This window comes from Salvelinus namaycush, chromosome 32 (assembly GCF_016432855.1).
Source record: "Salvelinus namaycush isolate Seneca chromosome 32, SaNama_1.0, whole genome shotgun sequence".
NCBI classification, from domain to species: Eukaryota; Metazoa; Chordata; class Actinopteri; order Salmoniformes; family Salmonidae; genus Salvelinus; species Salvelinus namaycush.
This window is the reverse complement of record NC_052338.1, coordinates 29472531-29488394: the sequence shown is the minus strand read 5'-3', so window position 1 is coordinate 29488394 and position 15864 is coordinate 29472531.

Below are 15864 nucleotides of genomic sequence, written 5' to 3'. Positions count from 1 at the left end.
TGATTTAGGGCGAGGTGGACTGTGTGGCAGGAGAGGTGATTCTAGGGGAGGGGGACTGTGTGCAGGAGAGTTGATTCTAGGGGAGGTGGACTGTGTGCAGGAGAGTTGATTCTAGGGAGAGTGGACTGTGTGCAGGAGAGTGATTCTAGGGGAGGTGGACTGTGTGCAGGAGAGTTGATTCTAGGGGAGGTGGACTGTGTGCAGGAGAGTTGATTCTTAGGGGAGGTGGACTGTGTGCAGGAGGTGTTTGAGCTGGTTCTAGGGGAGGTGGACTGTGGGCAGGAGGGTTTGAGTGGTTCTAGGGGAGGTGGAACTGTGTGCAGGAGAGTTGATTCTAGGGGAGGTGGACTGTGTGCAGGAGAGAGTTGATTCAGGGAGGAGGTGGACTGTGTGCAGGAGGGTTGAGTGATCTAGGGGAGGTGACTGTGTGCAGGAGATTTGAGTTATTTAGGGGAGGTGACTGTGTGCAGGAGGGTTTGAGTTGATTCTAGGGGAGGTGACTGTGTGCAGGAGAGTTTGAGTTGATTCTAGGGGAGGTGAACTGTGTGCAGGAGAGTTGATTCTAGGGGAGGTGGACTGTGTGCAGGAGGGTTGAGTTGATTCTAGGGGAGGTGGACTGTGTGCGGAGGGTTTGAGTTGATTCTAGGGGAGTGGACTGTGTGCAGGAGAGTGATTCTAGGGGAGGTGGACTGTGTGCAGGAGGTTTGAGTTGATTCTAGGGAGGTGGACTGTGTGCAGGAGGGTTTGAGTGGTCTAGGGAGGTGGACTGTGTGCAGGAGGTTTGAGCTGGTTCTAGGGGAGGTGGACTGTGTGCAGGAGAGTTGATTCTAGGGGGGTGGACTGTGTGCAGGAGGGTATGAGTTGATTCTAGGGGAGGTGGACTGTGTGCAGGGAGGTTGATTCTAGGGGGTGGACTGTGTGCAGGAGAGTTGATTCTAGGGGAGGTGGACTGTGTGCAGGAGAGTTGATTCTAGGGGAGGTGGACTGTGGTGCAGGAGAGTTGATTCTAGGGGAGGTGGACTGTGTGCGGAGAGTTTGAGTTGATCAGGGAGGTGGACGTGTGCAGAGAGTTGATTCTAGGGAGGTGGACTGTGTGCAGGAGAGTTGATTCTAGGGGAGGTGGACTGTGTGCAGGAGAGTTGATTCTAGGGAGGTGGACTGTGTGCAGGAGGGTTGAGTTGATTCTAGGGGAGGTGAACTGTGTGTAGGAGGTTTGAGTTGATTCTAGGGGAGGTGTGAACTGTGTGCAGGAGAGTTGATTCTAGGGGAGGTGACTGGGTGCAGGAGAGTTTGAGTTGATTCCAAGGGAGGTGGACGTGTGCAGGAGGTTTGAGTTGATTCTAAGGGAGGTGGACGTGGTGCAGGAGGGTTTGAGTTGATTCTAGGGGAGGTGGACTGTGTGCAGGAGGGTTTGAGTTGATTCTAGGGGAGGTGAACTGTGTGCAGGAAGGTTTGAGTTGATTCTAGGGGAGGTGGACTGTGTGCAGGAGAGTTTGAGTTGATTCTAGGGGAGGGGACTGGTGTGCAGGAAGGTTTGAGTGGTTCTAGGGGAGGTGGACTGTGTGCAGGAGAGTTGATTCTAGGGGAGGTGGACTGTGTGCAGGAGAGTTGATTCTAGGGGAGGTAGACTGTGTGCAGGAGAGTTTGAGTTGATTCTAGGGGAGGTGGACTGTGTGAGGAGAGTTGATTCTAGGGGAGGTGGACTGTGTGCAGGAGGGTTGATTCTAGGGGAGGTGGACTGTGTGCAGGAGAGTTGATTCTAGGGGAGGTGGACTGTGTGCAGGAGGGTTTGAGTTGATTCTAGGGGAGGTGGACTGTGTGCAGGAGAGTTGATTCTAGGGGAGGTGGACTGTGTCCAGGAGAGTTGATTCTAGGGGAGGTGGACTGTGTGCAGGAGGGTTGATTCTAGGGGAGGTGGACTGTGTGCAGGAGAGTTGATTCTAGGGGAGGTGGACTGTGGCAGGAGGGTTTGAGTTGATTCTAGGGGAGGTGGACTGTGTGCAGGAGAGTTGATTCTAGGGAGGTGGACTGTGTGCAGGAGAGTTGATTCTAGGGGAGGTGGACTGTGTGCAGGAGGGTTGAGTTGATCAAGGGGAGGTGAACTGTGTGCAGGAGAGTTGATTCTAGGGAGGTGGACTGTGTGCAGGAGGGTTGAGTTGATTCAAGGGGAGGTGGACTGTGTGCAGGAGATGTTGATTCTAGGGGAGGTGAACTTTGTGCAGGAGGGTTTGAGTTGATTCTGGGAGGTGGACTGTGTGCAGGAGAGTTGATTCTAGGGGAGGTGGACTGTGTGCAGGAGAGTTGATTCTAGGGGAGGTGGACTGTGTGCAGGAGAGTTGATTCTAGGGGAGGTGGACTGTGTGCAGGAGGTTTGAGTTGATTCTAGGGGAGGTGGACTGTGTGCAGGAGGTTTGAGTTGATTCTAGGGGAGGTGGACTGTGTGCAGGAGAGTTGATTCTAGGGGAGGTGGACTGTGTGCAGGAGAGTTGATTCTAGGGGAGGTGGACTGTGTGCAGGAGGTTTGAGTTGATTCTAGAGGGAGGTGGACTGTGTGCAGGAGAGTTGATTCTAGAGGGAGGTGGACTGTGTGCAGGAGAGTTGATTCTAGGGGAGGTGGACTGTGTGCAGAGAGTTGAGTTGATTCTAGGGGAGGTGGACTGTGTGCAGGAGAGTTTGAGTTGATTCTAGGGGAGGTGGACTGTGTGCAGGAGGTTTGAGTTGATTCTAGGGGAGGTGGACTGTGTGCAGGAGAGTTTGAGTTGATTCTAGGGGAGGTGGACTGTGTGCAGGAGAGTTGGTTCTAGGGGGGTGGACTGTGTGCAGGAGAGTTGATTCTAGGGGAGGTGGACTGTGTGCAGGAGGGTTGAGTTGATTCTAGGGGAGGTGGACTGTGTGCAGGAGAGTTGATTCTAGGGGAGGTGGACTGTGTGAGGAGAGTTGATTAGGGGAGGTGGACTGTGTGCAGGAGAGTTGATTTCTAGGGGAGGTGGACTGTGTGCAGGAGAGTTGAGTTCTAGGGGAGGGGACTGGTGCAGGAGAGTTGATTCTAGGGGAGGTGGACTGTGTGGCAGGAGAGTTGATTCTGGGAGGTGGACTGTGTGCAGGAGGGTTTGAGTGGTTCTAGGGGAGGTGGACTGTGTGCAGGAGGGTTGAGATTGTCTAGGGGAGGTGGACTGTGTGCAGGGAGTTGATTCTAGGGAGGTGGACGTGTGAGGAGAGTTGATTCTAGGGGAGGTGGACTGTGTGCAGGAGGGTTGAGTTGATTCTAGGGGAGGTGGACTGTTGCAGGAGAGTTGATTCTAGGGAGGTGGACTGTGTGCAGGAGTTTGAGTTGATTCTAGGGGAGGTGGACTGTGTGCGGGAGGTTTGAGTTGATTCTAGGGGAGGTGGACTGTGTGCAGGAGAGTTGATTCTAGGGGAGGTGGACTGTGTGGAGGAGGGTTTGAGTTGATCTAGGGGAGGTGGACTGTGTGCAGGAGGTTGAGTGTTCTAGGGGAGGTGGACTGTGTGCAGGAAGGTTTGAGTGGTTCTAGGGGAGGTGGACTGTGTGCAGGAGGGTATGAGTTGATTCTAGGGGAGGTGACTGTGTGCAGGAGAGTTGATTCTAGGAGGTGGACTGTGTGCAGGAGAGTTGATTCTAGGGGAGGTGGACTGGGTGCAGGGAGAGTTGATTCTAGGGGAGGTGGACTGTGGGCAGGAGAGTTGATCTAGGGGAGGTGGACTGTGTGAGGAGAGTTTGAGTTGATTCAGGGGAGGTGGACTGTGTGCAGGAGAGTTGATTCTAGGGGAGGTGGACTGTGTGCAGGAGAGTTGATTCTTAGGGGAGGGGACTGTGTGCAGGGAGGTTTGAGTGATTCTAGGGGAGGTGAACTGTGTGCGTAGGAGGGTTTGAGTTGATTCTAAGGGAGGTGGACTGTGTGCAGGAGGTTTGAGTTGATTCTAGGGAGGTGACTGTGTGCAGGAGAGTTGATTTTAGGGAGGTGACTGGGTGCAGGAGAGTTGAGTTGATTCTAGGGGAGGTGGACTGTGTGCAGGAGGTTTGAGTTGATTCTAAGGGAGGTGGACTGTGGCAGGAGGGTTTGAGTGATTAGGGGAGGTGGACTGTGTGCAGGAGGGTTGAGTTGATTCTAGGGGAGGTGTAGTGGCGTGTGCAGGAGGTTTGAGTGATTCTAGGGGAGGTGGACTGTGTGCAGAGAGTTTGAGTTGATTCTAGGGGAGGTGGACTGTGTGCAGGAGGTTTGAGCTGGTTCTAGGGGAGGTGGACTGTGTGCAGGAGAGTTGATTCTAGGGGAGGTGGACTGTGGCAGGAGAGTTGATTCTAGGGGAGGTTAGACTGTGTGCAGGAGAGTTTGGTTGATTCTAGGGGAGGTGGACTGTGTGCAGGAGAGTTGATTCTAGGGGAGGTGGACTGGTGTGCAGGAGGGTTGATTCTAGGGGAGGTGGACTGTGGGCAGGAGAGTTGATTCTAGGGGAGGTGGACTGTGTGCAGGAGGGTTTGAGTTGATTCTAGGGGAGGTGGACTGTGTGCAGGAGAGTTGATTCTAGGGGAGTGGACTGGTGTCAGGAGAGTTGATTCTAGGGGAGGTGGACTGTGTGCAGGAGGGTTGATTCTAGGGGAGGTGGACTGTGTGCAGGAGAGTTGATTCTAGGGGAGGTGGACTGTGTGCAGGAGGGTTGAGTTGATTCTAGGGGAGGTGGACTGTGTGCAGGAGAGTTGATTCTAGGGGAGGTGGACTGGTGTCAGGAGAGTGATTCTAGGGGAGGTGGACTTGTGAGGAGGGTTTGAGTTGATTCTAGGGGAGGTGGACTGTGTGCAGGAGAGTTGATTCTAGGGGAGGTGGACTGTGTGCAGGAGAGTTGATTCTAGGGGAGGTGGACTGTGTCAGGAGAGTTGATTCTAGGGGAGGTGGACTGTGTGCAGGAGAGTTGATTCTAGGGGAGGTGGACTGTGTGCAGGAGAGTTGATTCTAGGGAGGTGGACTGGTGCAGGAGGGTTTGAGTTGATTCAGGGGAGGTGACTGTGTGCAGGAGAGTTGATTCTAGGGGAGGTGGACTGTGTGCAGGAGGGTTTGAGTTGATTCAGGGGAGGGGGACTGTGTGCAGGAGAGTTGTTCTAGGGGGGTGACTTGTGCAGGAGGGTTTGAGTTGATTCTAGGGGAGGTGGACTGTGTGCAGGAGAGTTGATTCTAGGGGAGGTGGACTGTGTGCAGGAGAGTTGATTCTAGGGAGGGTGGACTGTGTGCAGGAGATTGATTCTAGGGAGGTGGACTGTGTGCAGGAGGGTTTGAGTTGATTCTAGGGGAGGTGACTGTGTGCAGGAGAGTTGATTCTAGGGGAGGGGACTGTGTGCAGGAGAGTTGATTCAGGGGAGGTGGACTGTGTGCAGGAGGGTTTGAGTTGATCTAGGGAGGTGACTGTGTGCAGGAGAGTTGATTAGGGGAGGTGGACTGTGTGCAGGAGAGTTGATTCTAGGGGAGGTGGACTGTGTGCAGGAGGAGTTGATTGATTCAGGGGAGGTGGACTGGTGCAGGAGAGTGTTGAGTTGATTAGGGGAGTGTGATGTGTGCGGAGAGTTTGAGTGTCTAGGGGAGGTGGACTGTGTGCAGGAGAGTTTGAGTTGATTCTAGGGGAGGTGGACTGTGTGCAGGATGAGTGATTCTAGGGGAGGTGGACTGTGTGCAGGAGAGTTGTTCTAGGGGAGGTGGACTGTGTGCAGGAGGTTGAGTTGATTCTAGGGGAGGTGGGACGTGTGGCAGGAGAGTTGATTCTAGGGGAGGTGGAGTGTGTGGCAGGAGAGTTGATTCTAGGGGAGGTGGACTGTGTGCAGGGAGTGTTCTAGGGGAGTGGGGACTGTGTGCAGGAGAGTTGATTCTGGGGAGGTGGACTGTGTGCAGGAGGAGTTGATTCTAGGGGGGACTGTGTTGAATTCAGAGTGACGGATTTGGAGTAGAGTTTACTATGTGATGAGGTGTAGGGACTGTGGCGAGTGAGAGTTTCTGATGTCGGTTGATGATGGGGAGGAGGAGTACTTGTGGAGAGTGGTGTCTTGAGTGTTCTAGGTAGAGTTGAGGTGGACTGTGAGTGAGATGATTTTTGATCTGCAGTGGTATGGGTGGGATGTTGTTCAGTGATTTGTAGTGAGAGTTGATTTTAGGGAGGGTGTGCAATGTGTGTCAGGAGGTGGATATTCGGGAGTGTATTGAGTAGGAGGTGACTGAGGTGCAGGATTTACTGATTCTAGGGGAGGATGTTGGATTTTACTTGTGACGGAGAGTTGATTCTAGGGGAGGGGAGTGGACTGTGTGAGGAGAGTTGAGTTGATTCTAGGGGAGGTGGACTGTGTGCAGGAGAGTTGAGCTTGATTCTAGGGGAGGTGGACTGTGTGCAGGAGAGTTTGAGTTGATTCTAGAGTGGAGGATGGACTGTGGTGAGCAGGAGTAGTTGAGTTCTAGAGGAGGTCGAGGTGGACTGTGTCGAGGAGAGTTGATTCTAGGGGAGGTGGACTGTGTGCAGGAGGGTTTGAGTTGATTCTAGGGGAGGTGGACTGGTGAGAGTGAGTGATTCTAGGGGAGGTGGACTGTGTGCACAGAGGGAGTTGATTCTAGGGGAGGTGGACTGTGTGCAGGAGAGTTGATTCTAGGGGAGGTGGACTGTGTGCAGGAGAGTTGATTCTAGGGGAGGTGGACTGTGTGCAGGAGAGTTGATTCTAGGGAGGTGGACTGTGTGCAGGAGAGTTGATTCTAGGGGAGGTGGACTGTGTGCAGGAGGGTTTGAGCTGGTTCTAGGGGAGGTGGACTGTGTGCAGGAGGGTTGAGCTGGTTCTAGGGGAGGTGGACTGTGTGCAGGAGAGTTGATTCTAGGGGAGGTGGACTGTGTCAGGAGAGTTGATTCTAGGGGAGGTGGACTGTGTGCAGGAGGGTTGAGTTGATTCTAGGGGAGGTGGACTGTGTGCAGGAGAGTTGATTCTAGGGGAGGTGGACTGTGTGCAGGAGGGTTTGAGTTGATTCTAGGGGAGGTGGACTGTGTGCAGGAGAGTTGATCTAGGGGAGGTGGACTGTGTGCAGGAGGGTTTGAGGTGATTCTAGGGGAGGTGGATGTGTTCAGGAGAGTTGATTCTAGGGGAGGTGGACTGTGTGCAGGAGGGTTTGAGTTGATTCTAGGGGAGGTGGACTGTGGGCAGGAGAGTTGATTCTAGGGGAGGGGACTGTGTGCAGGAGAGTTGATTCTAGGGGAGGTGGACTGTGTGCAGGAGGTTTGAGTTGGTTCTAGGGGAGGTGAAGTGTTTGTAGTATAGGTTGTAATCATTTCCCAACCCTATCATAAAGATATGTTAAAATATATATACGCTGAACTATGTGCATGCTGTATGTACACACTAGTCACTGACTCAAATGATTCCCTGTTGACAATGGTACACATGGGCAAGTGCACACACACACACGCACACAGATGGATAGATGAAAGCCCTGGTAAAGTAAGGACCCAGATAGAGACAAACTGTTGACTCGTTGACTAGCTACGAGGGAACTGAGCAATAGTGTTCATTGGCAGGTGATCAGATAATTACTTGGGAATTAGTTTACTCAATCTAACGGGATGAGTTTAGAGAATTATTATCAAAAAAGTTTACCGTCTTTTTGCCCAAACTGAAGTATCAGCCTCTTGTTATGTGGGTGATGCCATCTGCTCATCATCACTTGTTTTTAGTTGAGCCAATTACATTCATTAAGACGGCAGACAGTTCTGAGAGGGCGAGCCGGTGTCTAAGAACCAGAACATCTCCCAGGGTAACTAACATAAATATACAGTATATACAGTTGAAGTCGGAAGTTTATATACCCTTAATTTGGAGTCGTTAGAACTCGTTTTCAACCACTCCACAAATGTCTTGTTAACTAACTGTAGTTTTGGCAAGTCGGTTAGGAAATCTACTTTGTGCATGACACAAGTAATTCTTCCAACAATTGTTTACAGATAGATTATTTCACTTATAAATCACTGTATCACAATTCCAGTGGGGTCAGAAGTTTACATACACTAAGTTGACTGTGCATTTAAAACAGCTTGGAAAAATCCATAAAATTATGTCCTGGCTTTAGAAGCTTCTGATAGGCTAATTGACATCATTTGAGTCAATTGGAGGTGTACCTGTGGATGTATTTCAAGGCCTACCTTTAAAATCAGTGCTCTTTGCTTTACATCATGGGAAAACCAAAAGAAATCAGCCAAGACCTCAGTGCAAATCAGTGCAAATCATTGCAAAATCAATCCCAGAAAAATAGCAAAGGATCTTGTGAAGATGCTGGAAATAAAACAAAAAAAGTATCTATATCCACAGTAAAATATATCGACATAACCTGAAAGGCCGCTCAGCAAGGAAGAAGCCACTGCTCCAAAACCTCCATAAAAAAGCCAGACTACGGTTTGCAACTGCACATGGGGACAAAGATTGTGCTTTTTGGAGAAATGTCCTCTGGTCTGATGAAATAAAAATAAGAACTGTTTGTCCATAATGACCATTGTATGTTTGGAGGAAAAAGGGGAGGCTTGCAAGCCGAAGAACACCATCCCAACCGTGAAGCATGGGGGTGGCAGCATCATGTTGTGGGGGTGCTTTGCTGCAGGATGGACTGGTGCACTTCACAAAATAGATGGCATCATTAGGGAGGAAAATGTTTTGGATATATTGAAGCAACATCTCAAGACATCAGTCAGGAAGTTAAAGCTTGGTCGCTAATGGGTCTTCCAAATGGACAATGACCCCAAGCATACTTCCAAAGTTGTGGCAACATGGCTTAAGGACAACACAGTCAAGGTATTGGAGTGGCCATCATAAAGCCTTGACCTCAATCCTATAGAAAAGTTGTGGACACAACTGAAAAAGCGTGTGCGAGAAAGGAGGCCTACAAACCTGACTCAGTTACACCAGCTCTGTCAGGATGAAATGGGCCAAAATTCACCCAACTTATTGTGGGAAGCTTGTGGAAGGCTACCTGAAACGTTTGACCCAAGTTAAACATTATAAAGGCAATGCTACAAATACTAATGAGTGTATGTAAACATCTGACCCACTGGGAATGTGATGAAATAAAATAAAAGCTAAAATAAATCATTTCTCTATATATTTGACATTTCACATTCTTAAAATAAAGTGGGGATATAACTGACCTAAGACAGGGAATTTTTACTAGGATTAAATGTCAGGAATTGTGAAAAACTGAGTTTAAATCTATTTGGCTCAGGTGTATGTAAACTTTTGTCCTACCATATCTATTGTGTTAAATTCTCTACATTATTTTAACATTTCTACAAACTGCAAAGTGTTTTCTTTCCAATGGTACCAATTATATGCATATCCTGGCTTCAGGGCTGAGCTACAGGCACTTTACTTTGGGCAAGTCATTCAGACAGGAAGTGGAGAAAAATGGGCGCTAGCCCTAAAATAGTAATTTCCTATTTTCAATTTTTTTCTCAATTTTTTTTCTAAAAACTCCTTAAAGCATTTGTGGTTAAGGGCTGTATTGGTTAAAGTGTTGCATTTCACTGCATTTCACTGTATTCGGTGCATTTGACAAATCAAATTTGATTTGATTTGATCCCTGATCTAGCAAAACCAAAAACCTACTTGAAGGCAACAGCGCTCACTGTTGCCCTAGTGGCCAGTTTCCATGTCATCTCCCGACGTCCTCCAGACATGGATAGATGTCGAATACTGCACACAACTCTTTGCTCTCTGTCTATCACACAGAAACGCACAGACAGAGACACACATACACACTGACACAAGCATACACGTATAACACAAACATGGATGAACACCAGACACGCACAAACACATCATTCATTGAAACAGATGTGTCACTCATCACAAAACGAACTGATATTGCCAACTACTTCAATGATTTTTTCATTGGCTGGATTAGCAAATGTAGGTGTAACATGCCAGCAACAAATGCTGACACTACATTACCAAGTATATCTGACCAAAATTATGAAAGACAAGCATTGTAATTTTAAATTCTGTAAATTTAGTGTGGAAGAGGTAAAAAAAGTATTGCTGTCTATCAACAATGACAAGCCACGGGGTCTGACAACTGGATGGAAAATGACTGAGGATAATAATGGACGATATTGCCACTCCTATTTGCCACATCTTCAATTTAAGCCTACTGGAAAGAGGTTTGCCTCAGGCTTGGAGGGAAGCAAAAGTCATTCAGCTACCTAAGAATAGCTCACAGAACAGGGGCTCCGGGCAGCCGAGCGGAAATGGAGGAAAACTCGCCTCCCTGCGGACCTGGCCCTTTCACTCCCTCTCTCTACATTCTCCTCTTCTGTCTCTGCTGCTAAAGCCACTTTCTACCACTCTAAATTCCAAGCATCTGCCTCTAACCCTAGGAAGCTCTTTGCCACCTTCTCCTCCCTCCTGAATCCCTCCCCCTCCTCCCCCCCTCCTCCCTCTCTGCGGATGACTTCGTCAACCATTTTGAAAAGAAGGTCGACGACATCCGATCTCGTTTGCTAAGTCAAACGACACCGCTGGTCTGCTCACACTGCCCTACCCTGTGCTTTGACCTCTTTCTCCCCTCTCTCCAGATGAAATCTCGCGTCTTGTGACGGCCGCCGCCCAACAACCTGCCCGCTTGACCCTATCCCCTCCTCTCTTCTCCAGACCATTTCCGGAGACCTTCTCCCTTACCTCACCTCGCTCATCAATCATCCTTGACGCTGGCTACGTCCCTTCCGTCTTCAAGAGAGCGAGAGTTGCACCCCTTCTGAAAAAACTACACTCGATCCTCCTGATGTCAAAACTACAGACCAGTATCCCTTCTTTCTTTTCTCTCCAAAACTCTTGAACGTGCCGTCCTTGGCAGCTCTCTGCTATCTCTCTCAGAATGACCTTCTTGATCCAAATCAGTCAGGTTTCAAGACTAGTCATTCAACTGAGACTGCTCTTCTCTGTGTCACGGAGGCGCTCTCGCACTGCTAAAGCATAACTCTCTCTCTGCCTTCTCATCCTTCTAGACCATCGGCTGCCTTTGATACTGTGAACCATCAGATCCTCCTCTCCACCCTCTCCGAGCTGGGGCATCCCGGCGCGGCTCACGCTTGGATTGGTCCTACCTGACAGGTCGCTCCTACAGGTGGCGTGGCGAGAATCGTCTCCGCACCACGTGCTCTCACCACTGGTGTCCCCCAGGGCTCTGTTCTAGGCCCCTCTCATTCCGCTATACACCAAGTCACTTGGCATTCAAACAGTTTTAGAAACGTCAGAGTGTTTTCTATCCAAATCCACTAATAATATGCATATTCTAGCTTTTATGGCTTTGTAGCAGGCCGTTTACTCTGGGCATGCTTTTCATCCGGACGTGAAAATACTGCCCCCTACCCCAAAGAAGTTAACTAATTATGTGACTTCTGAAGGTAATCGGTTGCACCAGATCTTATTTAGGGGCTTCATAGCAAAGGGGTGAATACATATGCCAGCACCACTTTTCCATTTTAATTTTTTTAGAATTTTTTGAAAAAAGTTATTTTCATTTCACTTCACCAATTTGGACTATTTTGTGCATGTTCATTACCTGAAATACAAATAAAAATCTATTTAAATTACAGGTTGTAATTACAGCTGTAATGCAACAAACTAGGAAAAACGCCAGAGGGGATGAATACTTTTGCAAGGCACTGTAACAAATACATTTTGATTGTAATTTCATTTGAATTGGCCACGATTGTAAAACAAGTCAGAACTCATAAAAACACCCTTTCTGAAACAAACATTCTCACTCAATCCAACAGGTCTCTGATTTCAGAAAGTTTTTTGTTATTTCTCTCAGATAAATTGAGCAATCATCCTTTCAGACCTCGAACGCTAATAACCCATAATTGTAGATCTTGGCAGTAGTGAATGCTGGCCACAAGCACTGTTCTCAAAGGTTAAACCATAAACTTTGAGAACGGGCTCCAAAATAACTATGCTTAAATTGCGCACTTGGGTGATATATCAATCTGTTTGTGTTATCATAGCTGGTTTGTTGTAAAAGGTTTGGGCATATCTGTTTGAACGTGATTGCATGAGTACTCAAAGCATACTTGAGTACTGTATTTGATCGCTTTATGAGGCACTGCAATGAGTGTGCAATACTGTGAAATATGTTTGAGGTTGTACAGAGGCAAAGACACACAAACTTCTGAACACATCGACACGTGTCACACAAAAAGCATTGTTACTTGTCACCCCCCACAAAAAGCCAGAGCCTTTGCAGAGCAAGGAAAACAATTTCAAGTTATGTCACCGACTGACCTCTACTTGCGCGCAATGCTAAGTAGCTAACCATATCCCATCGACTACCACACACCCACACACCCCAAACAGACTACAGAAATGATATCTGAATGACATTCAGAACTGATCTTGTGGTCTTTAGATCCATTCCTGTCATGAGAAAACCTTGAAAATGAACATACCACAGTGTGCCATTCTTCCTCTCCACGGTGGTATTCTGAGAGGAGGAGAAGGTGAAAGGTCGTCTCCTCCATCAGAGCAAGTTACACTGAATGTAGTCATCCTGACCCTCAATGCTCTCCTGTCATTAGGTAGTGTCGCTCCAGGACACAAATGACCGTGTGCACACACACACACGAACAAACAAATGCACATGTGCACGCGCACACACACACACACACACACTATCGTGGTGTACTGGGAGGTTAGAGGTCAGGACTCATTTCTAAATCCAGGCAGAGCTCTTTCCTCTCAAGCAGTCAATGAGCGTACAACAGTAATAGACTTCCCCCAGTCTCTTCCTGTCAAACAAATGGGCTGCCCATGGTTCCCCCAGAGAGGACCTCAGTGTCATAATCGATGCGGCTACTTTTCAATTGCGCGGACACAGGCAGGGACTCTCTTTCTCACACACACACACACACACACACACACACACATTCACACACACACACACACACACACACACACACACATTCACACAAAGACACACACAAAGACACACACACACACACCCGACCGCATCCGCCTGCTCCCAAATCACTCATCTACACGCAAGCTCACTTCATGTCCTGTCTCCTTCCATCCCTCTGGCCACTTCCTCTCTCCATCTCCTTCTCCCTCTCCTCCTGGATAAAGCGTTCCGTAACAGGGTTCCATAATTAATCACAGGAAAAGACGGAACACAGAATCTATCCAATTATAGGCGTGATGAAACACATGACCAGATCCCCCCCTAAAGACAACAATAACAGGAAAACAAGCCTGATTGAAATGGCAGGCCTTCAAACAACTCCGACTCCCATTGGACCCCAGCTAAACAAACCCGTTCCCATTAGGCCATTAGCTAAACCACATCCAACAACACTCTCTGAATAGCAAGTTCAGTGAGGTGCCGTACATACAAATGAAGTTCACGTCAATACAAGTGACAAAGAGAGTGAGAATAAGTGGATTAATGGCATGAAGAGGTCATGAAAATATGTTATATAGGGGAAACAGGGGCTGGTTGTCAGACTGGTTGGTTGCCTGAAGGGTAGTCTACTGTCCTCATGGTAAAATGTAGCACTGTTTGTCTGAGGAAATCTAGCTAGCTAACACTAACTTTTAGTTAATGTCTATAGGCAAGCTAGCAAGCTAACTTTTAGCTAATGTATATAGGCTTACTAGCAAGCTAACGTTTAGCTAATGTCTGTGGACAGAATTGCTACATCGGACCTGTCTCGTTGTTGAGTCTTTCACTGAGACTTGGAGAGACCACCAGCCTGCAGCAGACGTCTTAACCATTTTGTCTTGTTCCGTGTCATCTCTTCCTCCATTCAGACCTCTTACCCATAAAATTGCAGTGTCTTCCTCCACAGTGAACTGAGAGGGTGTTGTGTAGCTAGCTCCAATACTTCCTGAGTAACCTTACCGGGATGGAGAGGAAAAAGCTTTCTTCCTTAATTTAATTGGCAATTATATGAGTGCCTGTGCTCCCATGGGTAGCTCATAGTTAAACAGTCAGAATAATCACAAGCACCAGCTTAATGTGTAAATACTCCCAGAGGGACAGGACACACTTTCATAGACACACACGGGAGCATGCAGGCGCACAAACACACACACACACACACACACACACACACACACACACACACACACACACACACACACACACACACACACACACACACACACACACACACACACACACACACACACACACACACACACACACACACACACACACACAACCACCTCCACTGTGTGCCATGAATTAATAAGACAGAAAACATGCACTCTAAAACCAGTGAGAAAAGTATGAAACAAAAGTGCCTTCGAAAACTTTATTTGCCTTCCTGTCACTCTCGACCGCTGGAGAGCAGAGGAGAGTGGAGGAGAACGGAGGAAAGGAGAGAGGGAATGAAAGAACAGGGAGAAGAAAGAACTAAGGAATTGCAAATCAGATTTGGATCAAGTTCCACTATGTGCCCTACATGAATAACCCAAAGGTGAGACAGCGAAGACGTGTGTGTGTGTGTGTGTGTGCGTGTGTGTGTGTGTGTGTGTGTGTGTGTGTGTGTGTGTGTGTGTGTGTGTGTGTGTGTGTGTGTGTGTGTGTGTGTGTGTGTGTGTGTGTGTGTGTGTGTGTGTGTATGATGGTGTGTGTGTGTATGATGGTGTGTGTGTGTCGACCATTTTGTAAATAGATTCAATAGACTTAAGGGTGCCTGTACTCTCTGTGTGTGCGTGTGTGCGTGTGTGTGCGCGTGTGCGCGCGCGCGCGCGCGCGTGTGTGTGTGTGTGTGTGTGTGTGTGTGTGTGTGTGTGTGTGTGTGTGTGTGTGTGTGTGTGTGTGTGTGTGTGTGTGTGTGTGTGTGTGTGTGTGTACTAGATAAAACGCATGGATCCCCCCGGCCTAGGCAAGAATAAAAGGAGAAGAAACGTTGTATTTATAATTCATGGTGATAGTTGTGAAAGTAAGGACAAGCAGATGACAGGTACGCTCAACTCTCACTCCCCCTTGAGAACTCAAAAGGCCCCGACTTTAGAGTAGAATATGAAAAGAACGAGAGAGCGATAAAGTGAGGGGGGGGTGGGGGGGAAGCCCTGAAGGTCATAAAGAAAGAGAAGATGAAAAAGAAGCAGCGCTGTTAAATCTAAACCAGTGACTCGATCCGGCCCCTCATCTCTTACTGCACTGTAGAACTGGCAGTATAGCACACAGACAGACACAGAGATGCACACACAACCTTCAAACAACGAGAGGCAAGCAGGTAGACAGATGGCCTTATTGAATACCCAGCATTGACTAGCGCTGTTTTACTGTTTCAACCTGCCTTCCCTGGAGGCCCAGAGAATGAAGGGGAACAAAAGCAAGAAAAAACGGAAGGGGGATTGAGCGAGAGAAGAGAGATGGAAGGCTGGGAGGGATATATATATAGAGGAAAGTGGAAAGGGGGGATAAGAACATGGACATATGAGAGAGAGAGAGAGAGAGAGAGAGAGAGAGAGAGAGAGAGAGAGAGAGAGAGAGATAGAGAGAGAGTCAGTCAGTGAAAGAGTGACAGGTGGCAGGCAGGAGGGAAAGAAAGATAGGATGCAGAATGACGCTTTACAAATCAGCACCTTTTCATTTTTTCTTCTCTGTTCTTTTACTAAATGGTTTCTCATGCATGCATAAGCACTTAAAGGGAGAGAAAAGAGGAGTGAGGTCACTCTACCCTGGTAATTATCGTTTTATGCATAAAAGAGAAAGAAAGAAAGAAAGAAAGAGGAGAGAGAAAGAGAGAGAGAAAGAGAGAGAGAGAGAGAGAGAGAGAGAGAGAGAGACAGAGACAGAGACAGAGAGAGAGAGAGAGAGAGAGAGAGAGAGAGAG